We start from the raw sequence: 26439 nt of genomic DNA on the forward strand, positions 1-26439 counted from the left end.
TCCCGCTTCTTTCACACGGAGTCTCCCCTCTCCTCCCCCACATCCGCTTGGGTTCCAGTTTAGTCTTGTCGACGACTTGCTCTGCCTGGCATGCCCTTGCTCTCAAATGTCACAGCTCCTATGAAGCCTCACCCTCAAACCCTGTAAGAAGGAATCCCTCTTTCATCCATATGCCCATTAGCACATCTTGAATTTTCTTCATTTTGCATCCCAACCTAGTTCACTGCCTAGTATATAACACCACTAATAAATGTGAGCTGACAGATAAGGATTATAAAATTGTAGATTTGTTAAGAATCATAGTGCTGAGCATTGTGTCTGGCACATAATGGATGTACATATTTTTTTGAATGAAAGAATGGATGAATCATCCAGTCCGACTCATCTTTTACAGATGAGGAAAGAGGAGCCCCACGGGATTAAGTGACCTTGCTTGAACAGCCACGGGTTTCTCATGTCGAATGCTATTCATTACCCCAGTCACCTCGGTTCTTACAAAGGATGCTAGAAAATTGCTTTTGTTAAGCTGTGCCCTTTTTGCAGAGGTTCCCAAGCATAGTCGCCCGAATTTTTTAACGGCCCAAAGGGAAAAAGAGATGCTAAGTTTTTCAGGAAGCTAAATTTAATCAATCTAAAGGAATCCTTTATTAGGGATTGTGTTCTTTTTGTGTGTGTTAAAATGTCTATAAAACTAAGATAGTATATAATAGGAACTTGGGGGCATTTTTCAATGCCCTTCTTTGGCAAAATAAAAATATACAATACCTTCCCTTTTAAACGCTGCTATGCTGCTTGGAAAATTTCCTACCAACGTGTATGCTAAACGTATACTGTAGTATTAAAGAAGTGGTCAACACAAAGCACAGAGCTGGCTTTCTGTAGGTCTTTAGGCCCCCTGCCCAAATTTCAGCAACGGGACCAATCCTGCCCCAGAGGCACATGTTAATGCCCCATTTCTCCCTTACTACACAAAACAGATGCCATTAGCCAGTCAAAGATAGATCTAATACTATGTAATGAAAACTCGCCCTCTGAATCCAAATGCTGCTTTTCTCTTTTTCTGTACAAAACTCATGTCCTCAAGGTTCCTGAGATAACTACCTCCAAGTTTAAGCTCATTGGTTATGCTCCTGATGTTGGTCTGTGGTTCTGAAAACGAGGACGGGAGACTTGCTGATGACATATTGGCAGTCTCTGGTATTCCTAGCCAAGAAAAGGTGGAGGTTGGGGGGAGGGAGGGAAGGGAATTATGGGAAAAATAATTAGCAGCTGAAAGCAGCTATTACATAATCTTGGCTGCTTATTAATTTAGCAGAAGGAATGGCTTATTAAATTCTAATAGCAACAGCACAACTGCAAACGACCTAGCAATTAACAGCGCAGGGCCCATTATTTTGTTAATATGTTCTCTTCTTTTGGCAAGTGTATAAGAACAAAATTTATAGAAGCAGATGGTCTTTTCCAGTAGATTATAGATGGTTTATTTCCCAGTCTTAGTATTAAGAGCTTATTGTGCATTCACCATGAAAGACAAAAGAACCACTGTTATTGTCTTTGTTGGTAATTAACTGTTTGACTTTGATTCCCACAATTTCCAAATTGTGGGCTTTGTTATATAGCTGATTCTTCTCACCTGGTATCTTCTTCATCTGTCATGTTAATAGGGTCTCTTTTTTTAGTCCTCTGCTTTTGTTATCTGGGTGGTCCTGATTTCTTGGTTGTTATTGATTGATGGTGCAAAACTTATTTTTTATGAAAAACTAAAAATCAGATTTTATACTTTTTTTTTTGATACAGGAAACATTTATTACAGTACCGTTTCTCATGGAACAAGAACATGTAGTTTCATGGTGCACGGCTGCCAGATGTTTCCCAGGTTTCAATGTCCCAGGTAGATAAAGGAAAATTCGGCAAGGTCAGAAGAGAGACGAACAGATTTATCATGAAATAGGAATGGTAACTGTGTCCCAAGTGTACAGAAGGGGAAGAATTGAAGTCTTTCTGGTAACCTGCCTTTTATTTATGTTTTTATTGAGATATAATTGACATATAACATTAGTTTCAGGTGTACAACATAATGGTTCAATATTTATATATATATTGCAAAATGATCAGAGTAAGTCTATTTAACATCACTTGTTTCTTAAACAACAACAACAAAAGTGCCTAGCTTTTATTTGTGCTAAATGCAAGAGGTGAGGGTAAAGTAGATTCTACCTTTTAACAGTAAAATTTTGAGACTTTATATGTAGTCTTTTATAAGTTTTCAAAAATAATTTTAGTTTCCTGTTAAATGTGTGACAACTATATGCTTTTATCTCCTCTCCCTCTCAAAATGCCATTAAATGAAAAAAAAAGAAGAGGAATGTTTAAAGTATAGACCCACATGGACAATAGGGGAGGGGACAGTAGCGTGAGGATGTCAGCGAGGATGTCAGGGTACACTATTGGCTCATGATTAAACACTGACGATTTAAGAAAAAATTGTAGTATGTTTATCTTGAGAATATGGAGGACAGACGTGAGGGGATGTTGAAATAATGCTAAATCCTCATGCGGTAACAGTAAGAAAATAGATACGATCCAACATGAATCAAGAAATAGAATTATTAGCATATTCTTTCAATACCAAGAAGTAAATTCCAGATGCAATGAAGACTTTCTTTCCAGAGACAAAATCTTGAGGTAGGATGTAATAAAGGTTATTATTACATTTTATTTTATTGTAGGTTTTACTTAGATAATTTTTTTAAATATTGAAATGAAGTAGATAAAAATTCTTCTGTTAGTGCTAACACTGTATTAAGGATTTGTACAGTGTTCCTTTAGCCAGTCTATATATTATTTAAAATTTATTAAATAAAAATGTCTTGTAATGAAATTCAGTGCTGAATCATTGTAGAAGATCACAGTAAGTGTAAAAAAGATGCTCAGAGTTTGTGAATTTGCATCTTCTAAGATAAAGTTGTTCCAAGGAGAAAACTGGCCTAAAATAATGAAGATTTGTGAACCAAATCATTTCAAATAGATAGAGCTGTCACTGCTGACGTCCTCAACAATGAGCTAAAGGGAAATGTGGAGCATACGTTTTTTCTTGAGGCCTGTTTCCATAGCTTTGAATAAAATGCAGGAGAATGACTCTTCTCCTTTTAATATTGGGTTAAAGCAGTGATTCTCAAGCTGGGCAATTTTATCCCCCACCAGGGGACACTTGGCAGTGTCTGGAGACATTTGGGTTGTCACAGTGGGGCAGGGGGGCGGGGGTGGAGGAAGAGTTGGTGATGCGGCTGCAATGTACAGAATAGCTTCCATGACAGAGAATTATCCAGCCCAAAATGTCAATAGTGCCGAGGTTGAGAAACCCTGAGTTAGTCACTGAAAAGGTTAACATGCAGCAATGGAGATATTTTATAGACATTTCAAGAAATGGAACAAGCACTTATCTTCATATGTTTGTTTTTCTCTCAGAGGAGTTGGAGTTGGAGGCATTCTTAATATTTGATAGGTAAAATCCTTAACTGGTGAAAAGACTGGCCACATACATGAGGCAGTTAGTATTCTTCAAAGTAACTAGACTAAACTATCCAAACGGGATTTTTTTCAAAGTGATTCTGGAATATTAGTGGAAGTTATTTAGAACCGAGATCCATGAGATGACTATTCCATCCATTCATTCATTCATTCATTTTTTTTGGCTGTTTTGGGTCTTCGTTGCTGCGCGTGGGCTTTCTCTAGTTGCGGCGAGCAGGGGCTCCTCTTTGTTGTGGTGTGCGGGCTTCTCATTGCGGTGGCTTCTCTCATTGTGGAGCACGGGCTCTGGGCACATGGGCTTCAGTAGTTGTGGCCTCAGGCTCTAGAGCGCAGGCTCAGTAGTTGTGGCGCACGGGCTTAGTTGCTCTGCGGCATGTGGGATCTTCCCGGACCAGGACTCAAATCCGTGTCCCCTGCATTGGCAGGCGGATTCTTAACTGCTGCGCCACCAGGGAAGTCCCAATTCATTCATTTATTAACATAAATGTTTATTATGTGTTTGCTCTGTGCTGGGCACTGTGAAAGGTAATGGAGATACAAAGACGAGTAAGATGTTGACTCTGTTCTAAAGCTCCAAAACTGTTTCTCCTGACACAAAATTCCATGTCTTTTGGCAACAAACTCTGGATGGTCAGGGGAGCAGTCACCAATCAAACATATGAATACATTTTCTTTTAGGAAACCCCTAGAGATGCTTCATAGAACCTTAGATGTCTGTGACTGACACCTTTGGAAACTATTTGCCCTAATGACCTCCCAGGGCTCTTAGCAGTCTTTTCATTCTGTCAGTTTTCCACAACACTCTTAATTCACAGCAGTATTAGAGAGAGATTTGCTATGTTTTCAACAAAACAATTTCAAATAATTTTCTTTTGACCTGGTCCTTAAAATGAGATGTTTCAGCAGTAATCTAACTCAACTAGACTAGTGGTTCTAGGATATTCTTTAGGGGACTTGTGAAAACACAAGATGGCTGGGCCCCACCCCCAGAGTTTCTGATTTAGCACGTCTGACGTGAGGCCAGATAATTGCATTTCTTTTTTTTAATTGAAGTATAGTTGTTTTACAATGTTGTGTTAGTTTCTGGTATACAACAAAGTGATTCAGAATATATACATTCTTTTTCAGATTCTTTTCCATTGTAGGTATTGTTTATTTTATATATAGTAGTGCCTATCTTTTAATCCTGAGTTCCTAATTTATCCCTTCCCCCACTTTTCCCCTTTGGTAACCATAAGTTTGTTTTCTATACCTGTGAGCCTGTTTCTGTTTTGTAAATAAGTTCATTTGTATCATTTTTCTAGATTCCACATATATGTGATATATGATATTTGTGTTTCTCTGTCCGACTTACTTCACTTAGTATGATAATCTCTAGGTCCATCCATGTTGCTGCAAATGGCATTATTTCATTCTTTCTATGGCTGAGTAATATTCTAGTGTGTGTGTGTGTGTGTGTGTGTGTGTATTTATATACATATACACCACATCTTCTTTATCCATTTGTCTGTCAACAGACACAGGTTATTTCCATGTCTTGGCTATTGTTAATAGTGCTGCTGTGAACATAAGGGTGCATGTATCTTTTCAAATTAGAGTTCTTGTCTTTTCTGGATATATGCCCAGGAGTGGGATTGCTGGATCATATGGTAACTCTATTTTTAGTTTTTTAAGGAACCTCCGTACTGTTCTCCATAGTGGCTGCACCAACTTACATTCCCACCAACAGTGTAAGAGGGTTGGTTCCCTTTTCTGCACACCCTTTCCAGCATTTGTTATTTGTAGACTTTTTAATGATGGCCATTCTGACCAGTGTGAGGTGGTAGCTCATTGTAGTTTTGATTTGCATTTCTCTAATAATTAGCAATGTTGAGCATCTTTTCATGTGCCTGTTGTTCATCTGTATGACTTCTTTGGAGAAATGTTTATTTAGGTCTTCTGCCCATTTTTTTATTGGGTTGTTTGTTTTTTTGATATTGAGCTATATGAGCTGTTTGTATATTTTGGAAATTAATCTCTTGTTTGTCACATCTTTTGCAAATATTTTCTCCATTTCCATAGGTTTTCTTTTCATTTTGTTGATGGTTTCCTTTACTGTGCAAAAGCTTCTAAGTTTGATTAGGCCCCATTTGTTTATTTTTGCTTTTATTTCTTTTTCATCAGGAGACTGACCTAAAAAAACATTGCTATGGTTTATGTCAGAGAATGTTTTGCCTATGTTTTCTTCTAGGAGTTTTATGGTCAGAGTTGTATTTCTAAGAAGTTCCCAGGTGGTGCTTATGCTGCTGGTCTTGGGACCACACTTTGAGAACCACTGCTCTATACCAAAAAAAGCTATGACATATAACAGGAAAGTTCTCAAAGCCAGTAATTGTGATATAATTTTCCCAGACAAATGATCTAAAGGAAACTTGAGATCTGAATTTTTTTATTGCTGACCTCATTAAGTCTGATACCATTGGGAGAGTAATAGTCTCAGTTATATGAACCTGAAGTTCAGTCTATATGCACAACCCATAGTGGCCTATGATCGTGGTGTGCCCTGTACAAACTAATGTACTGTAATAGTCTAAGTTAGAGATTAGAGTACTTAGAGAAACTTGAAGGTTGCACCATAAAAATCAGATGCTTACGTGATGAATATCACTACTCTAAAATTTTTTCCAACTACTTATGCCAAGTAGGAATCACCTCTGAATACTTTGTTAGCGATTATAGACATGAGGTGGAAAGGAGAGAGTTGAGAGGGACCAGGTAGACAGAATCCATATCCCTGGATAAGGCAGAAACCACTACATAGTAATCAAAATCTGCCCTTTCTCTTCCTTGACATGCGGCTAGACCCTGTTCCTCAGCCACCCCTGTGGTTAGGTGTGCCCATGGAGCTGAGATCAGGCTATGAAATGTGGATGGAAGTGCTGTCAGGCTGGGCCCAGAAAACCCTCCACAGGAAAGCCTCTTCCCTCCCTCCCTCCTCAACCCTGCTTTTGCCCTCTGGATGTTGACACATCCAGGTGTCCTTGGAAGTAGGGTTTTGAAGATGGCTGAGTCTCTGTCAGCCTGGGTTCCTGAATGACTGCGTGGAGCAGACGCACATACCACTACCACCATCATCATTCCTACCACCAATTGTACTTTAAGTGAATGAGAAATAACTTTGTATTAAGCCAGTAATTTTTCCGGGTTCATCTGTTACAACTGTTAGTATTACTGGCCATCCTTGCAAGCTGTTACACACTTCCTTACGAAGAGAGGGAGCCATAGTGATGGGTAGAGCGGTGCATTTTCAAGTGGCTAGCTCTTTGTCTCGATTCTAAACCTGCTTTTTGTGCTCCTTCATGTGTCTCCTTTCCGTTGAAATTTAAAGAGAATCCTCATACGATCTGAGTCCAGAATTTAAAACTACTCATCTATCAAAGGGGCAGGAAAGACTGATTTGAGATTTTTCATTAGCTTTACATTCCTCTGGCAAAACATAGCATTTGTACCAGGCAGTAGATAATGCAAAATTTTAAAAATCATGTGGATGAAAGAGCCAAGGAAATGGGGGTTGCGGGGGGAGCATATTCTGGCGAACTATCCCTAATTGTCCAAAGTGGATGATGTTGTCAGTTTCTTAGAACCAAGAAACCAAAGATGACAGTTGATTTATGATCAGATTATATCCTTGTCTTCTAAATAATATAGGACAAAGTTAAAACATTTATCCTAAAGCACTATTTAGAATACACAGACATTTTAATTGAATGATTTGAAAAACTTTTAGAAATAATGCACACATTTTAAATATAACAAATACATAAAATAATAGATGTTTAAAGGTGATTTCACTCAAAAACTTCATTTTACAAATAAGGAAATTAAGCCCCAGAGAAGTAAACAAATTGCTCAATATCATACTACCTCATTAGTGGTAGATGAGGAACTAAGAGCCCTGTGTTCTGTCTCCAGCCAGTGTTTTCCCACCATAGTCCACTGTCTGTCGCCCATAAACTACTAGCCCATTATCTTTAGACAAAAACAAACAAATAAACTGAAAAACCACACACCCACAGCCCCTCAAAACATAAATTCTTCATTTCTTTCTCTTATCTCTCAGCCTGGTACTAGAGTATTTGTGTCTCCACTAGTGGACTGAAACCCTTGCGATCTGCAGGATTGGGATAGTATTTTACTAATCTTTCTATCACAGAACCTAATCCAATACTTGGCATAGAGTAGACGCGCAGAAAATGTTACTTTGAAATGTTAATTACTTTGACGCCAAAAGAAAAATTAATAAGCCCCTGTCGCATTGCTTCTTGAGTGTTATCAGTTTTTCTGCTCCCCTCCCCCTACCATAGCATACGAAGTAATCTCCTCCTTTCCATCCCCACTAATATTGCTCTAGGTCAGACCAACAAACTGGACTTTCTGTCTCAGCCCCTCCCCTCCATCTGATCCCATTACTACAATTCCTTCTGCATGTGGCCACCTGAGTGTTTTTTCTGAAACATAAATCCAATAGAGATTAGACCCTCTGCTTAGAATGTTTCAGTTTCTTTATTACTTCAATTTGTATGCCTATGTCTGGGCCAGGTACTCATTGGGTACTGGGGATAAAATAGAGAACAACTTAGACATGGAACCTTCTGCCAGGTGCATATGGTATAAGGGCAGGAGGGCACAGTTTACAACTGGCAATCCCTATATAGTAACGTAAGTGTTTCAAAAGGGGGAAGGCCAGGGTGCTAAGGGAGCATATAGGAGAGGGCCTAACCCAGAGTTTCGGTGATCGTGATAGGTGGTAGAGTCTGAGAAGGGTCCCTGGAGGACACAGACTTTAGGCCAAAATTGAAAAACAAAACAAAACAAGTGAGTTGGGCAAGAGTGTTCCGCACAGGGAGAGTAGCACGTACAAAGGTAAAGAGATGAGTGTGTGACTCTCTGAAGGACCTGAATAGAAGGTCAGTGTGGTCAGAGAGTACCTGGGTAAAGATAAGTCTGCAGAGAATAAGAGGACCAGGTTATACAGGACCTTTTAACAAGATTAAAACATTTGGGCTTTATATAAAGATATTGGGGGACACTGAAAGATTTTAAGCAAAGGCAGTGCCATTATTGGATTTGAGTTTTAGAGTTTCAGAAAAATCACTCAGGGTGAAATGTGGTTAACTGCAGGATATACTGTAGTCCGAGTTTAGTTGCAGATAAAATAAACCGTTCTAACTAATATAAACAAAAGCAGTCTAAAAATGATTGGAAGAGCAAAATCTAGGCTGAGTTTCCAGGAAAACCTTCCAGAATAACACTGCAGAACTTGACTGCCAGGGAGCCACTGTGTCTGCCATGATCAGTGAGCTGGAATGCTAAGAAGCTGTCTTCATAACTGCTGGCTTCAAGCCTATACCTCCTCTGCTGTGATCAAGAAATCAGGAATCTGCTGCCAGCAAAGTGGATGCCATGGGTGCTCCTTCTTTTCACTCATGTGGCTAGAGACTGGACATTGGACTCCCTCTACAACTGCCACTGAAAGCCAGATGCTTCCATAACCATGCTCATCAGCAGAAATAGCAGAGGTGAGGCCCCCTCTTCATGATCTATCACTTCCCCCTTCCAAATCTCGCATAGGTGCACCTGATTGTTGGAATCTACATCACAACCAGAAGCCTGGCTATGGAATGTAGTTTTTTGTTTCTGGGAGGAACACTGCAGCAGGTTGGAATGTATATATGTTTTTTTAATAAATTTAATTAATTATTTATTTATTTATTTTTGGCTGCGTTGGGTCTTTGTTGCTGTGCGTGGGCTTTCTCTAGTTGCAGCGAGCGGGGGCTACTCTTTGTTGCAGTGTGCAGGCTTCACATTGTGGTGGCTTCTCTTGTTGTGGAGCACAGGCTCTAGGCGCGCGGGCTCAGTAGCTGTGGCTCTTGGGCTCTAGAGCGCAGGTTCAGTAGTTGTGGCGCATGGGCTTAGTTGCTCCGCGGCACGTGGGATCTTCCCAGACCAGGGCTCGAACCCGTGTCCCCTGCATTGGCAGGTGGATTCTTAACCACTCTGCCACCAGGGAAGTCCCGAGGTTTGTATTTAAAGAGGAGGAAAGAGAGAGAGCTGGAGGGGGGTGTGGCATCAAGTTGGAGGTGCTGCTGTTGCTTAAGGAGGGAGAGACAAGCTAGGAGTCAGTAGAGGGGAAGAGGTTGAAGATATGGGGGAAAGGAGTTAAATACTCAGTCCTACAAGGACACTGAGTAGTGAGGAGGTGATGTAAGCCAGACACAGAAGAGGCTAAATAAGAAAAGGGGCATTTCTTCCATTTTGCTCAGACCAGTGAATGGTGGGGGAGGAAGAAAGGATGTAGGCAAGCACATAGTTTGGTGCTAGGGAAGCAGCTTCTTCCTCTCTGACATAGAGGCGGAGGGAAGATTATCTGCTGGGTGTGAAGAGGGAGGTGGAGATGGGTTGAGAAACATGAAGCAGGTTTCTCCTAGAAACCTTGGAGAACTGGAGAGAGGCTTCTGGCGCAATATGAACGGATCACTGAGGGCACTGAGTGTGCAGTGGAGACTAGAACTGTGGCTGGGTCATTCTGGAATTAGGTGCATTGGTGGAGGGTTGAGATTTGCCAGACGGCTGAGATAGAAGGATGAGACACCAAAGTGGTGGAATTCAAGCCAGACAAGGAGAGCCGTGGTGGTGAAAGCGGGGAGTTTCAGGGCAGGAGGGAGGTGGTGGATGCTGATATGATAGAGCAGAAGGAGGCAAAGTGATGAGGTCGAGGGAGAGGAGAACCCTACGCCCACCAGGGCCAGATTAGAATTAGAGCCAGCTGGAAGTGTTGCGAGTCGTGTTCTGAGAGGGACCTGTGACGGCATTGTTTCAGAGGTGGGGGAGTGGGAGGTTGGGTGGGGAATGCAACAAATAAGGGCGGAGTGATGGCCGAGTAGAAAGGAGGGGAAGGTCACTGGAGCAGACCCAGGAAGGGACTCGCTTGGGTGTTGAGTAGTGGGTCATCTATGTGGATGTCAAAGTCATTCGGGATGGTAGCAGGACCTGATGGAAAAGGTGACAGTGACCCGGTTGCTAAAGACTCCAAAGAAAGAGGGAGTGGTATATAATGGCAGCAGGAGGAGTAGGGTGTGATTTAAAAAAAAAAAAAGGTTTATTGAGATGTAATTCACATGCCACACAGTTCACCCATTTATAGTGTACAGTTCAATGGCTTTTAGTGTATTCACAGAGTTGTGCAACCATCACCACAGTCAATTTCAGAACATTTTCCTCACTCCAAAAAGAAACCCCACACACCTTAGTCATCACTTCCAATCTCCCCAACACTCCCCCCATCCCCCAGCCCCTGGCAGCCACTGATATGCTTTCTTTTTTTGTTTGGTTTTTTGTTTTTTGGGGGGGTTTTTTTGGCCGCACCGTAAGGCTTGAGGAATCTTGGTTTCCGGACCAGGGACTGAACCTGGGCCACGGCAGGGAAAGCGCCGAGTCCTAACCACTGGACCACCAGGGAATTCCCCCACTGATCTGCTTTCTGTCTATAGATTTACCTATTCTGGCCGTTCTGTATAAATGGAAGCATATCATAGGTGGTCCTTTGTATATGGCTTTCTTCACTTAGCATAGTGTTTTCAAGGTTCATCATCCATGTTGTAGCAGGCATTGGAATTTCATTTCAGAGCACTATTTTAATGGCTGGAAAGAACCTCAAAAGAGTTTAGGGGAGGATGCAAGGCAAACACTTCCCTTGTACACCAAGTCAGCTCTGGTCATTGACATTCAGCGCCGAAATTGTTGTAAAGTATGTCTTGTCCTTTTCTTGGGAGTATCTAAAATAAGTCAATATTAAATGCTCATGCTTGCTTCTTCCCTCCCCATCCCCAGCAGTAAACATAACTGAAAGCCTTGCTTAATGACAAAAACTGAGTCAGTCATTGTTGCTTCATGTTAACTACTTGCCTAAGAAACATATTCATCTTATAGAGGAGATAATGAGCAAAACTGGCAATGCCCTAATAAGCTCTAAATTAAGCCTACATAATGTTGAACAAAATATAAGAATCAGCAAAAAAATTTTTTTCTACTTATTGATCATTAGTGTTAATGAGAACAGCAGCAAGTGGCTTTGTTCCTGTTCACTTAGAAAGTATGAAAACAAGGTAAGCAAGCAATTAGGAAGGTTAATGCGAGGATTCAGTTTTCATCCTGATAATGGAATAATTTATTTTCCAGCCTGTTGACCTCAGAAGCCCTCGACGGCTTTATCTTCTCTGGTCTTTGGTTAATTTTTTTTCAACCACGTTAGTAACAGAAACTGCGAAAATGGGATCAGGGCCTACTAAAAGCAATAAAACCGAATAAATGCATCAACTTCCAGGAAATGTCAATTACAAATAAGCAGAAGGGACTGTTGTCTGTATGAACGGACTAGAGCCTCTTATTAATAATAGTGGAGGAAGTAATCCAAGAGACTAAATGTGCTGGTGAGAGAGGCTAAGTCTCTCTAAGGAGCTTAGAATGTAAAGGACACATAAAAACCTGGGAAGAGGGAGGTAGCAATCAAAGACTCAAACCACAAGAACAGCACAGAGCTGTAACACTAATGCAAGAAAGACCAGCTTGAGAGAACCCAGGCTTGCTGAAGTATATTTGAATTTGAAGGTTCACTGCTGCAGTGGAATCTCTTTTGTTTGCCCAGCATCCCTCACTCCTTCTAAAAACAGTACCCCCATTCTTCAGGGAAACTGTTCTCTCCCCCTACCACCATCACTCCCATTCCAAGGATGTAAGCTAAAAGAATGCAAGTCTTCAGGTTGGGACAAATCATATCTGAGAATATGAAAACAATTTTTTAAAGAGATCCTTAAAATATCATCTGTAATCTATTTTTCCCATAGATTAGAAATAGAAGTGCTTCCTGAAGACAGGAGATGGGCAAATGTCTTGGTTTTCAAAAATGGGGAGAAGGTAGATGATGCAAATGTTGATTCTCTATTAAGAATATCAAATGGGTGGTGTGTGAACTCCCAGAGAGAGAGGAGGTGATCCTTAAAGAAGCCAGCACGAATTCACTGAGAAGAGACAGCCTGACAGACAGGCTTTGGTTTCTTTTGTTATATGTTTATTAGGCTAGTAGATCAAAGGAATCCTGCAGACATAGAGTTTCTGTGCTTCTGTGCAAGGCATTTTTCAAACACTTTCATGGCATCCTTGCTGAGAAGATGGAGAAACTGGATGGATGATAGGATAATTTAGCAGCATAATCATTCTATCCTAAGAATGCTGATTAATGGATCTCTGTCAAATCTGGCAAATTTTGTTGAAGATCTGTTTCGACCAGGGTTGCTTTCCTAGCATGGTCCTTTTTAAGTAACCTGGATATGGGCTAAGTGGACCTGGGTATCAGTGTATAGAGAACAAGAGTCTGGGAGGGAGTGTGAATAAATCAGATGACAAAGCAGATTCCAAACTGGCATTGGCCCAGGGATGATGTATCAGCTAGTATCTTTTGCAAAAAGGCAGGATAAATATGTAAATAAATGCATAAGTGGTCATCTCTGTTAAAATGAAATTTAAATAGGACAAGTTTTAGTGTTCTATCCTTGGAACCAAAGTTAAGGATATAAGGAGAACTTGCTAAATAGCAGCATGTAGAAAAGAAGCCTTGGGGATGTTAGTGGCCTGAAGGCAATAAGAGCCAAGAGCATGATAAGGCTATAAAAGAAAAGAAGAAAAAAGAACCCAAAGTAATCTTGGGCTGTTTAATTAGAAATATATCCATAGTATTCTGACTGTTCTGTGCTTTTGATGATCAATCTTACTATACTTTGATTTATTATGTTCAATTCTGGGAAATATATTTCATGAGGGACATAGACCAACTTCAACTCCTTCATAGGAGTCATATCATAGAGTGCTGTAAATCATGGCATATGAGCAACAGCCGAAATGAGTGAGGATGGTTAGCTTGGGAGTAAAATATTTAGGGGCAAAAGGATGGCTCTCTTACAGCATTGAAAGAGATGGGACATAAGACAGAATTCTGTTTAGTTCCAAGAGGAAAATGAGCATCAACGGATGAAAGTTACTGGGGTGGTAGATTTCAGATAAAATATAAACAAGTAACTACTAATAATTAGGAGTCAAATCAATGTAGGTGAGCGCCCGGTTGTTGGAGATGTTCAAACAAATGACATGGCAGAGGGGACTCCTCTGCTATGTGAAGGGCTGGACACTCAGAACCTTAAGGCTTTTTTCAATTTGGGGATCCAGAAAATCCCACTTCAAGGGCAGCTGTTGTTTTGGGATTTGTGGGTATGCGTATTGGTGTTGTTTCTCTCCACCTTAAACAGAAATGAAATGTTCCCTGATTTATGTGTCAGAAGTCTAGAATAGTCAGGCACAAATGGGATAGAAGGCCAGTGTCTGGAATTTGCTTTGGATCTACCCCATAATGCCCAACACACAGGGAAGAGGGTCTTTTCTTGAAGCTTCTCTGTGTTTCTCATGAAGATGCTTTCTTATTTTATATCTCATTTATATTCATGATTTAGCCTTGAATTGAGGTGATTTCTCTCCTTCAAGTGCTTTCTTTTTGCTTCTGGATATCTCCTAATTTAAGAGTGAAGAATCATGTGTTTTTACTGCTAAGGAAACTGCACCTCCCTACTATGATTTCCATCATTGCAAATTCACATTAAGTAAAAATACTTTCCTAATTCTTATCCTAGTCTCTCTCCAATAGGACTTTGATTTGGAAGGTACTTGATGTTTGCCACAAAAGCTGGAAGAGCTTTTCAGGGCAACATACAAACCATAAAACTTGCCCTTCCAAGCCAGACAGACTCAGGCTTTAAATCCTGGCTTTTCTGGGTACCATAGTCAGCTTGCTTAATCTTTCAGAACCATGGTTTCCTCATCTCTTAAATGAGGTTATTAATATATGTATATTTCAGGAAGTTATTTTGAAGATGAAATAAAGTATGCTAATAACCTATCATAATGCTTAGTTCATAGTAGGTATACCATGGAATGTGAATATTATTATTAATTCATCACACAGTAATTTTCCGATAATCCTCAGCTTCTCTTAAAGTAACAGTAATTTCTTAACACTATAATATTTCTATTTTCAAAAATTTAGTGCCAGTTCTCTGTTTCTTTCCCTAACATAATTCTTTAACTATAGCTAAAATGTCCTAAATTCCTAATTATTTATAGGTTTGTGAAAAAAAAATTTGTGTGATGGTAACCAAGTCCAAGGCATGTCTTTATTATTAGCCTCAACTTTTTCTACAACCCATTCTGTAGGAAGAAGCTATAGTTTTCCCAAAATGCCTTGCCCAGAGCAAAGCAGTTGCAGGGTTCCTGCCTCTGTAGCCTGCCCTAACCAAGCCCAGGGCACTGATTGTTTCCTTCCTGTACTTTGCAGAAATTGGCCTCCTCTGTTTGATTTGAAGTCATGAGTCTGGATCACAGTGAGCAGTACACTCTGCTTAATGAATCATTAGTAGAACAGAGAAAAGAACAGACTCAATTACATGCTGGGTTGGTTACCCAGCCTTTCCCTGAACACTGCCCTGCTCCAGCCTACACTGAAACAGGGAGGCTTTTGTATAGCAATGACTCCCTCACCAGTAGTTCTGTCTGTTGAACCTAAGACCCGTATTCTACATTCTTGATTGAGTTTAATCTGACTTGGCAGCTTTCTTAAGTACTACAGCCGTCTGCAAGCAGGAATAATGAGGGCTTTGTACAAACAGCATAGCTGCTGGGCTCCAGGCCTCCTTTCCCCTTTCTGTCTTCTTGACCACATGCTCCATCACCTGCAGGTGTCAAACTGTGTGTGGTGGCCTTTCAGGGTCAGGCCCTTGGGGCTTGCTCAGGAGGTGGTAAGCCCAAGAACTAAGGGGAAGAGAGTGGGGGCAGATAAACAATAAACAAATAATCAGGTGATGATACGTGCTACCCTTCTCTCCCCTGCCTCTGGGGCTCCAGCCTCAGAATATTAAAGTTCTTTGAACGAGCTATGTTCTCTCCCACCTCAATGATGACTTCGAACACCTGTGGAAACCTTCCTTGGCCTTCAGAAAACCTCAGCCTTTTTCACCTCTTCAGTGAGGACTCCTTGACATTCCCTAGATCGTGGCCTCTCCTGTGACCTACTCTGACTAGTCCAGAGGCCACTTACAAGCAGGAACCATGTCTTTTCATTTTCCGTAGCTCAGAGACTTAACACAGTGCCTGGCATATAAAGATTGCTCAATAACTCCTGGTTGATGGACTGAACAGGTCAGGGGAGAGTTGAAGGCCAATCTTGATTTATTAAATAAATAATACTGAGCCCCCATAATATTGCAGGAGAGGCAGACAACCCAAATATAAACACATAAATCTGTCAGGTGGCGAGGTGGGGGAAGAGAGTGACAGTGGGAGACACACAATAAGCAGATAAATAGGTCAGAAGGTGGTAAACAGTGAGAGAGAGAAATGGCAGAGAGGGGTCTTGGGGGTCGCTATTTCAGATAGACTGGTCAGGGGAGGCCTCTCTGGCAAAGTGATATTTGAGCACAGAGTTGAAGAAAGTGAGGGAATGAACCAGTGGAACCTGGGGCGTAAGCTTTCCAGGCAGAGAGAGCAGAGAGTGCCAAATCTTAGAGCTTGGCATGAGGAAGCGTGCCATATCTGATGTAAGGAATTGGAAGGAGACTAGTGTGGCTGGAGTAAAGTGAGTGAAGAGGCGAGTAGTGAGAGGTGAGATAAAAACAAGAAGAACACCACCACCACCACCACACGAGGTGCAGCGAGGATTGACTGTAAGTGCTGGAATTTGGGCCCAGGTGAATGTGATAAACCATCAGAGAAAACTTACAAATGAGACCCTGAATGCCTATGGTTGGGAAGGAGGAGAAAAACCAGAAGAATGGAGGGACGTGGTGGGGGGGTGTCCTAATTCTGAAAAAGGAGACAGTGCCAAAAATAACAGCCTAGTGTACTTGATGTTACTCCCGGGTGATTACAGTACTCAAAGAATGATTTGTAAGCACCCACACAGGAACTTAGTGAGCTGTAGGAGCTAGGATAGTGGGGGCCACAAAGAAGATCACATAAGTTATCAGATTTCCTTTTACTCGTACCTTCACGAATGATATTAGGCCGGTTGATCAAAGTAATGTGGTACAAATAGTGTACAGAGATTTCTGCAAAGTATTTGGCAAGGTCTTGTACCCTCATAGACAAGATGGACGGACATGCTCTGAATGGTCACCCTGTTAGGTGGCTTTGTTCTTTTTTATTATTATTTTTTTTTATTGTGGTGGTAAAATACACTTTGTTCTTTTTTATTATTATTATTATTTTTTATTGTGGTGGTAAAATACACAATATAAAATTTACTATTTTAACCATTTTGAAGTATACGATTCAGGGGTATTAAGTACATTCACAATGTTGTGCAACTATCACCACTATCTAGTTCCAGAACTTTTTCATCACCCCAAAAGGAAACCCCCATTCTCATTCTCCATTTTCCCCTACCCCCATTCCTGGGCAATCACTAACCTGCTTTCTGTGTCTGTGGATTTGCTTATTCTGGTTGTTTCATATAAATGGAATCATATAATATGCAGCCTTTTTTGTCTGGCTTCTTTTACCTAGCATAATGTTTTCAAAGTTCATCCATGTTGTGGCCTGTATCAGTACTTCATTCCTTTTTTTTTTTTTCTTTTTTTCCTATTTTTTGGCTGCACCATGCGGCATGCGGGATCTTAGTTCCCCACCCAGGGCTCGAACCTGTGCCCCCTGCAGTGGAAGTGTGGAGTGTTAACCACTGGACCACCAGGAACGTTCTTCATTCCTTTTTATAGCTGACTAATGTTTCATTTTATGGATATACCAGATTTTGTTCACCCATTCATCAGTTGATGGAAATTAGGGTTGTTTCCACCTTTGGGCTATTGTGAATAGTACTACTCTGAACATTTGTGGACAATTTTTGTTTGAAGACCTGTTCTTAATTCTTTGGGGTATATACCTAGGAGTGGAATTGCTGGGCCATATGGTAATTCTGTCCTTACCCTTTTGAGGAACTACTGAACTGTTTTCCACAGCAGCTGCTCTTTCCATGGGAAGTGTTGGGAGCAGGGTACAGTTGGAAGCACCAAGGGTTGGCTCCAGGAGGACTCTGCTCCTCTGTGCCTCTAGAGAAGTTGAGTAGGGCAAGAGGCATTGGATCGGGAGCACATCATCAGGAATTAGGGGAACTTGGATTAATGGTCAGTGGAATGGCCTTGCTGAAGCGAGGCTCATCCTTATCTAGGACGTGAGGCACCTGGAATTTGCACACCATAAATCTTTCTCAGCTGAATACCTTGAGGTCCTTCCTGTGAGACAGCCTGTCGCTAGGCTCCCTGAGGGAAGGCCCAGGCCTGTCCAGCAGACCATCCGTCTCTCTTGAGATGGCAAACTGATCAGATTTTCAGATGACACCCAAGTGGAAGGGATACCAAATTTAGAATCAGGGTTTTAAAAGATTGAAGCAAACCAGAAAGATGAGTTAAAACCTTACCAGATAATATTTATTTGTGATTTTTTTTTTTTTTTTTTGCGAGTAACATCAGTGGGTCAGATGGGTCACCTGTGATAAAAAACCAGAGATTTTCTAGGCCGGTTAACACATTAATATATATATCTTTTTTAACCCGGGATTAATTTTAAGGATTTAGTTTTTCCTTCAAAGAGTAACAACAGCTAGAAAGAATAAATGCCTGCTTAAGGAAAATCAACATGAAAATAGCTACTAGTGCTCTTAACAAGAACCCAGAGGCTACCCAGGTAGCCTACTAAGGAATGCACTAAAATTGCCTGGATGTATTTCCAACATCCCATAACAGATCAATGTTAAAATTTCAATAATACATCTCCTTCTATTTAAATCGGCAAACTCAAAAACCACTGGTTACCAAATATTTTGCTTGATGTACTGATCTCTCTCCTCCTCTGTTAGGAGCAGCTTTCACTGAGCCCCTTCCCCTCCAGGTGCCATACATAATGCAGTTAAGGAACGGAGTGAGTACATGAGGGTGGGAGTGGGGGTAGAAAAAGTACAATTTAGACACCAAATCAGAAACCGTATTATTCCAGAGTCAACTTCCGCACCATTAATTTTTTAAAACCTCAAAATCCATCAAAATGCTTATATAATATTTTTCATCTTCAATATCATGAGAGAACCAAAGAACAAGCCAATTACTTTCTAAAAAATTTATGAAAAAGTAAATCATAGAATTCCATTCAATTTTCAACTGCGTATAATATTTATGAGTCCACAAATTGCAGATGAAAAATAAGAAAAAGGTAATAAAAGTGATTTGTTTCCAACTGGGAAACATGCATTAGAAAATTCGAATCTACTCTTGCAAAGTCTTGTTCACCAGATTTTCTCCTGGGGGCCTGGGCATAATACTTACAGATTTTCAGATAAAGAATGCCTCCTAAGGCTTGACTTTTCACAACTGACTTTATTTTGACAGTTTTAGCTGATATCAAAGGACCTAACTCTTAGCCAGACCCAGAAAAAAAATCTACATGAAGTGACATAGGAATATCCGTGCCCCGGTCCAGTTCCAGTCACCACCATTTATAACATTCACCAGAGTTAAACTTAAATCTTTTGTCTTGCACTGTTCCTTCAACATGCAAACAGCAGTAGGAGAAAGGGAGCTGATAAATAAAACATCCGAGAATATTATAGTTTCCAAGTGTTGAAAGAAAACTCATCTGAATGTTACAGCAGGCATGATCTTAAAGTAATATTTGCTGTTTGAAAACACAAACAAGTATTCTGTGTTATGTGGTAGTGTTTGAACTTAAGTTAACTGATTACTTAAAACTTTTCAGACTCCTCACAAATTCATGTATCAAAAATATGTCTACCCTAGCAAAGAGAAAAGCAGGAATTGTTCCAAAACCCAGAGTAAAATGTAAATGCCTCATCTGGATAAGATGACATCTTCATGAGCAACACTCATAAAATTCAAGTCAGTGTGGGGCCGTTGGATGATTCTAAAACAACTAAACTGAGTCTCAGACAGTCCTCAGATAGGAAACACCAAAATTGCAGTCTCTATTAATTTCAGTACAATCCATTTCAAACACTTTTTTTTTTCTCTTGAAGTCACTTGCAGACTAGAATGTTAGTGTTTGGTAAGTTATAAAAATAAGTGCATATGAGGGCAGTCATTTCCAATAGATAGCATTTTTGGAATGCTGCTAATAAATAATCACCTCTGAGATAAAAATCTGCCTCAAAGAAGATGTGAATGCATTTTGAGTTTTTCCAGAAAACGGATTTCCATTTACAATCCAAAAGCCAATGGTAAAGAGGAAAAGTCCCAAAGAAAAATGTTGAAAAGATCATTACAGGGACTTCCCTGGTAGTCCAGTGGTTAAGACTCCGTGCTTCCAATGCAGGGGGTGCGGGTTCAATCCCTGGTCGGGGAACTAAGATCCCACGTGCTTCACGGCACGGCCAAAAAAAAAAAGAGCGTTACATCTTCCCACTTCCCCAAGATAAATGTCATATTAATTTAGCACAGGAAAACGGGTGAATATATGTACTTTTTACATTTTACTATTTTGCAGTCTATCCTAAGCATGCAGTAATAATTAGCGTCATGATCAGGAACACTACTACTGTCTTAATTAATATGTGAACATGTCCCTACTATTATTATCAAAAATAAAAATGTTAGACTACAGACCGAGCCCAACCCACTGGTCTCCCCATTTTGACACGGAATGTTCCAGTAGGGATTGGTGGCTAAAACAGGAATTGTTATGTATTTGGGGAACTGTGACGATACTGAGGAGGTCAAAAATGCAGCCACTAGCAAATCCAGCTTCTCTTTGGGGGCCAATGGATTAAGAAAAAAAACTCCGTAAGTTCAAGGCTTCAGTTGTGGATGTTAGAGCTTAGACATTTTAAGGAATCTTCTAGATTTTCTTGAAAAGTAAATATAAACCTAAAAGTAAAGGTAAATATAAAACTAAAAGAACCTTACCTACATGGTTTATGTGGTACCTCTCATATAAACTTAAAACTTCTAATCTTGTTTTTAAGGAAATGCTTTAAAATTCCTTAAAATACTAATAATAGAAATCCAACCAGCAGTAAAAAGGTCCAAATAGTAGAGAAAAAGATTGCAGTTCTACTGTAAAGGAGACCTACTTTCTGTGAAGAAAAGTACAAGGTAGCCAGCCCTGACTCAGCACAGATGGGACAATAATAGCTTAAATTGAATTCTTCTACTGCAGGATTATCCATTTCATTAGGGATTTAGACTCAGAGAGAGAGCTGTGCATTTTTGCTCATTCTTATTCTCAAAATAATAATATCCTTTCCTTGAGCCAGTCAATTTTATTTAAAGTTTTCTATAGCTAAGACTGCTGTAAGCTCTAATACCCAGCAGAATCTTTTGTATGTTGCAAAGAAATGGCAAAGGTATATTACTTTTTATGGTGCAATCCCAATGATCTCCCCCTTTCTATCTCATTTTTATTTAACTTACAGGAAGACAGAAAAAATGTTGAATTTCTCCATTATCCCTAGTCTGTGACCCATGTTAAAGTGTATTTATCTCAGTGAAAAATGTTTCCACAACACACATTTTTAACATATAATTTTACATAATGAAGCATGAATGACTATTCACGATAAAAGTTAAAAAAAAACCACACTAACATTGTTGCACTAATTGCTTGAGCATCCACTGTATAAAACAATAGAATTATTTCTAATATTTGCTTGAATTGGCCATTTTTCTTATGAAGAACCCACTAGCAGACTCAGAATCAGCAGAGTGCATGCATACAGGGAAAAATTAATCTATGCCTGTCTTTATTATGATAATGGTATACTTTTCTCTCAAGAAATGAAAGAGAATTGTATCCATCTCCAACCCCCCTTGTGATGGTGTTAGGAAATGTTCTCCTTTAGTGATCAAAATGAGAGTGTTTGTGAAAGCTCTTTGTAAGCTGTAGAGTAATACTCATATATAAGTTAGTATCATTGTCGGCCTAATGCTTATTTATATCTGAGGCTAAAATGAAGCGCCTGGAGGTTATTCTAGTCTGATTCTCCCAAAGCAGATCCTGAGACTAGGATTCGGGTACAGGGAGTAAACTAGGGGGGTGATCCCAGGAAGCATAAAGTGAGGGAGTGGGGGACCTTTAGGCAGGCGAGGGAGAAGTCAGCAAAAAGGGTGAGTTGTGAGTATTATAACTGTGTGCACATGAAGCTCAAGGGAACTGAGCATCCTCTGAATCGTCCCACTGAGGATGGGAAGCGGAGGTATTTAGCCACAGGCTTCTGTCCCTCATTGGTTAAGGGCTGCTCCCTGGGGATGATAAATCCGTGACACTACCTAGACGCCCTGCACAGCTGAGCGAGCTCTGAAGGTGCTAGTGAAGCCTTGGGGCAGCGGTGGAGAGAGACAGGGGTGGCTGCTGGAGGTGCGGAGCTGTCGGCAGGTACAAGGCTGTCTTTCCCAGCAGCTGCAGGTGAACCCAGGCCCAGCCAAGGGCACATGGGGCAGGGCATTTGCGGTGTGTACTGAGAACACAACCATCATACACAGCCTCAGAAGCAAAGTCAAGAGCAGGCTTCCGGGATCTGATTTGTGCTGTCTATCTTGGTCCCAGGCCTATCATAAGCACTTTGCATGGGTGAAGGATCCTAGGTAAGATTACCCTGAGTTTCCTTTAATAATGTGTATTGGTGCCACTATTAGCTATTTTTAGTTGTTGAGATTGAAGTGCTCTCCAGCCTCTGCTAGGTTTCATGAAATTTATTGATATGGTTTGGAAGGCAGTACGTTCTAGTACAATTTGTTCTAAGCCTGGGTTTTCATTAGAATCATCCAAGAAACTTTGAAGGAAAATACTGAGCCCCACTCCCATTTAAAATAAGGATCTCTAGGAGTGGGGCCAAGGTCTTGGGGTGCGCGTGTGTGCATGTGTGTGCGCGTGTGCGTGTGTGTGCGCGTGTGTGTGTGTGTGTGTTAACTCTCCAGATGATTTTTCTTGCAGCCAAAATTGAAATCACTGGGTAATGAAGAGAACGTAGCTTTGGAAAAACTTTGGAATCAGATAGCCTTGAGTAGAGATTTCGGCCACTCCACTAAGCAGCTGTATAACATTCTATGAGTAACATATCTTCTCTGGGCCTCGGTTTCCTCATTTGTAAAACAGGGATACTATATCTGTCTCACAGACTTCTTTGAGAATTAAATGGGTGTAAAAAAGCCTACTCTTGTTTCTGGAACATAGTTGGTGCTTAATAAATGTCAGTTCTCACCTTTCCAGTATTGTCAGACTTGCTCTGAAAAGTACTTCTGTGTCTCCATACATTGGAAAATGAAAATTAAGTTTTCACATGTAGGTGGAGAGGGTGGAGAGCTGTTAGAACAAATGGAGGAGGGCAGGATAGGATTGTTACACTGTCAGAAGTTAAGGAAAGAGAATATAAGAAGAGAACAAACAACTGGCTGAAAATGGAAACAAGAAAACCACTAACCAGTTAAAATACAATTATGCAAAGACTTCTTCTGGAACAGATTTAGGATGGCATGAGAGCTAGTCCCTGCCAGGATAAGTGGATACTGTGGGGTCAGGCCTTACCCTCATGGAATGTCTGCATGGAGTTAAAGTCCCAAGTGGAAATACCTTCAAAGTGCAGGTAAAATATTTACTAGGGAGCCTTTACAGCCCTCTACGTTAGGCTAAGTACCCTCTTCTGGGTTTCTTGGGTTACCTTTAAATTAGCATTCAATATTATATTCAGAGTAACTATTTGTGTGTTGACTAGAAGACTGAGTTTCTTTGGGGCAGGGCTGTGTTCATTCATTGACAATACTTGGTACAATTGAAGTTCAACCATTATCAAACTAAGTCAAAACAGAGCGCAGATCAACATGGCAAACTTTGAGATTGTTTCTCACAACAAGTGGCAGCCTTAATCCCTTCCCCTTTTTTCTGAGTTTGTCCAAGTAGAGAAGAGTTTAATGTCAGGAGAGACAAAGTGTGCACCCATTTTGCTTCCATAAAGAATGCCAGTCTTAAAATGGTGACAGTATTGTGTAGGAAGGCAGAGGAAAGAGTCACAAATAAATGGAGCTGGGACTCTTACTAGTGGACTTTATCAGTTCTGTGAACCAATTCTGTTTGAGTTGGGGTGTCTATACCTTGCAAGCCAGTTTCCAAGTGGACATGGTTGTTGTTGGGAAAGACAGGGTCAAGAGGCAATCTTTTGACCCTCTGCTCAGCCAGATAAGAAAGGGCCTTGGGCCTGGAACACTTCCTCACCAAGAGGTAAAGGGCCCACACAGCCTGTGCTGGGCTTTCTGCATTGTGTGAAATATCTTTCCCTGTTTCATGCTCACTGAGTGTTCCTTCATTCTGCTTACGTGTGTATGTCAACGGCCCACAGGCGTGCACCCAGCTTTCAATATTTCAGACTCTACAGGGAAGGGTCAGAGTCCTCCTCTTGCAGCATAAGAGGGGTGTGCATAGGCCAGTTGCACCGTGTTGGCTGCCCTGGGGACCTGCTGGCCACGAGGGACCAACACCCACATCGAAGCTGATCTTGCTCTGTCCCCTCTCTATGTAGGTAAAGCACCATTCCATCTGGGGCTTGACTGTGTTGTGTTTCACTTGGCGACCCCAAACCCAACATGCAACAGGCAGAAGCGTTTGGAGTCCTCCTCTGGGGTTGGTAGCCAGTACCTGGTGTTCAGCTTGACAGTTACATACAGTCACATTTTACACAAAAGTGTAATGAATGCCTTATCTTTAGATAAGCAGGGTGATGACTAAATTTCTTAGCATCAATAGTTGTATAGTTGGAACTTTTCAAAACAGGTGGTAAAGCAAACAAAAAGGACTTTAGATTAAAAGGGATTTATTGGAAGGATCTTGGGATAATTCATTGCACAGTGAGTCTCAGTGGGACAGTGATGTGATTGGTGGAAAGATGCCCATAGACACGGTTAAAGGAATATGTTCCCTCTGATGTCAAAAGATACAGAAACTGAGCTGCACCCAACAGCCTCACAAAGCAGGAGACGACGCAGCTCGCATCCTGATTCCTCCAAGATCCCTTTAAGGACAGTGAGCACAGAGTGAGAACTTTGCTCTTCTCTTCTCTTGGGGTCTTTTTACTCTCTTAGTCCCTTTCAATCATACTGGAGAGAGCCTGGGTACCTGCTTGCCTGCTCACCAGATATAAGAAGTAGACACAGAGATATAAGAGGATAGAAGATATAAGAAGTAGGTACATCCCTCATTTGCCATGAGACTGGTGACATTAAAGGTGAATTTACCACGAGTTTCTAGGTCTGAGCCTTCAGGCCTGACTGGGGTCCATTCCATACTTCTAGAATAGAGGCCGAACGAACAAACCAAGTCTTAGGGAAGCAAGAAGAACCACGGTGGCCCTGAGAACCTCCGGGACAAGATTGGATCCCCCTCTCCTCAAGATTCTGACTCCCTCCCCATCTCAACCAGGATGTTGAAACTGGTTGATGGCAGCCCAAGGGCTCATATCCTCCCAGCACAGTTCCCTTCCCTTAGGATTGATTTGAAAATGTCCAGGGAAGGCCTCTGGCAGAGCAAGCTTGGGTCACGTACCCTCTCCTATGAATTGAGTTGTCTTAGCTCAAGCAGCTATAACAGAATATTATATACTGGGTGGCTCAAGCAACATTTACTTCTCACAGTTCTAAAGGCTGGGAGGTCTGAGATTGGGGTGCCATCATGGTCGGGTTCTGGTGAGAGCCTTCTTTCTGCTTTACAGATGGCCACCTTCTTGCTGTGTCCTTACGTAGTGCAGAGCAGAGAGAGGAGGCAAGCTCTCTCGTCTATTATGAGAGCACTAATCCCATTCATGAGGGCTCCACCTCATGGCTTAATCACCTCTGAAAGCCCCTGCCTCCTAATGCCCTCACATTGGGGGTTAGTGTTTCAACATCTGAATTTTGGACGGACACAAACATTCAATTCAGTCCATAACATGGGTTAAGGAGGCAGGGTGATGGGAGCTGGGAGGAGGGTATTATGACTAGCAGTGGCATTAAAACCACACAGTTGGAGCAGTGAAGATGAGTCCTCCAAAAGAAAGAATGAGTCGTTCTCACAAGGTGGGGTGGTGGCCACGTAAGATAAGTAGATCCCACCACAGCAGTAAACCTTCAAAATCCAAATAACCGTTGCCACTAACGCCACTGACCCTGTTCAGGAAGAAACGTCATCCGCAAGGGCCTCATCTCTCTCTTTTTTTAAAAATATTTATTTATTTATTTGGCTGTGCCAGGTCTTAGTTGTGGCATGCGGGATCTTAGTTGTGGCATGCATGCGGGATCTAGTTCCCTGACCAGGGATCAAACCCGGGCCCCCTGCATTGGAAGCACGGAGTCTTAACCACTGGACCACCAGGGAAGTCCCCAGGGCCTCATCTCTTAAAGAATGGTGCCCGATGGAGTTGTTTTTCTAATCATGTTTAGTCGTGACAAATATTGCTGTGTTGCTGACAAGAAAATACTGAAGGACAGAGGGTGACTGTATGGCTCTGTTTCTATGACATGGCTAGAATGGGCACATTCATAGGGACATTAGGTAGATTAGTGGTTGCCATGGGCTGGGGGGAGTTGGAGGTGAGAGTTAAAGAATATAGAGTTTCTTTTTGAGGTGATGCAGATATTTTAAAATTATGATGATGGTTGCATAACTTTGTGGATATACTAAAAACCGTTGGATTGTACACTTTAAGTGGATGAATTATATGGTATGTGAATTATATCTCAATGAAGCTGTTAAAAAAAAAATAGAGGACTGAATGGTTTCCTTGGAAAGAAGCTTAGAAACTGGCAA

General features: G+C 41.1%; 1 long non-coding RNA gene across 1 annotated transcript in view; it reads left to right on the plus strand.

Annotated features, from left to right (window-relative positions):
* Positions 1-26439, plus strand: part of LOC133082711 (uncharacterized) — a 212904-nt gene that overhangs the window by 448 nt on the left and 186017 nt on the right. The window lies entirely within an intron of this gene.

Source organism: Eubalaena glacialis, chromosome X (assembly GCF_028564815.1).
Source record: "Eubalaena glacialis isolate mEubGla1 chromosome X, mEubGla1.1.hap2.+ XY, whole genome shotgun sequence".
NCBI lineage: Eukaryota > Metazoa > Chordata > Mammalia > Artiodactyla > Balaenidae > Eubalaena > Eubalaena glacialis.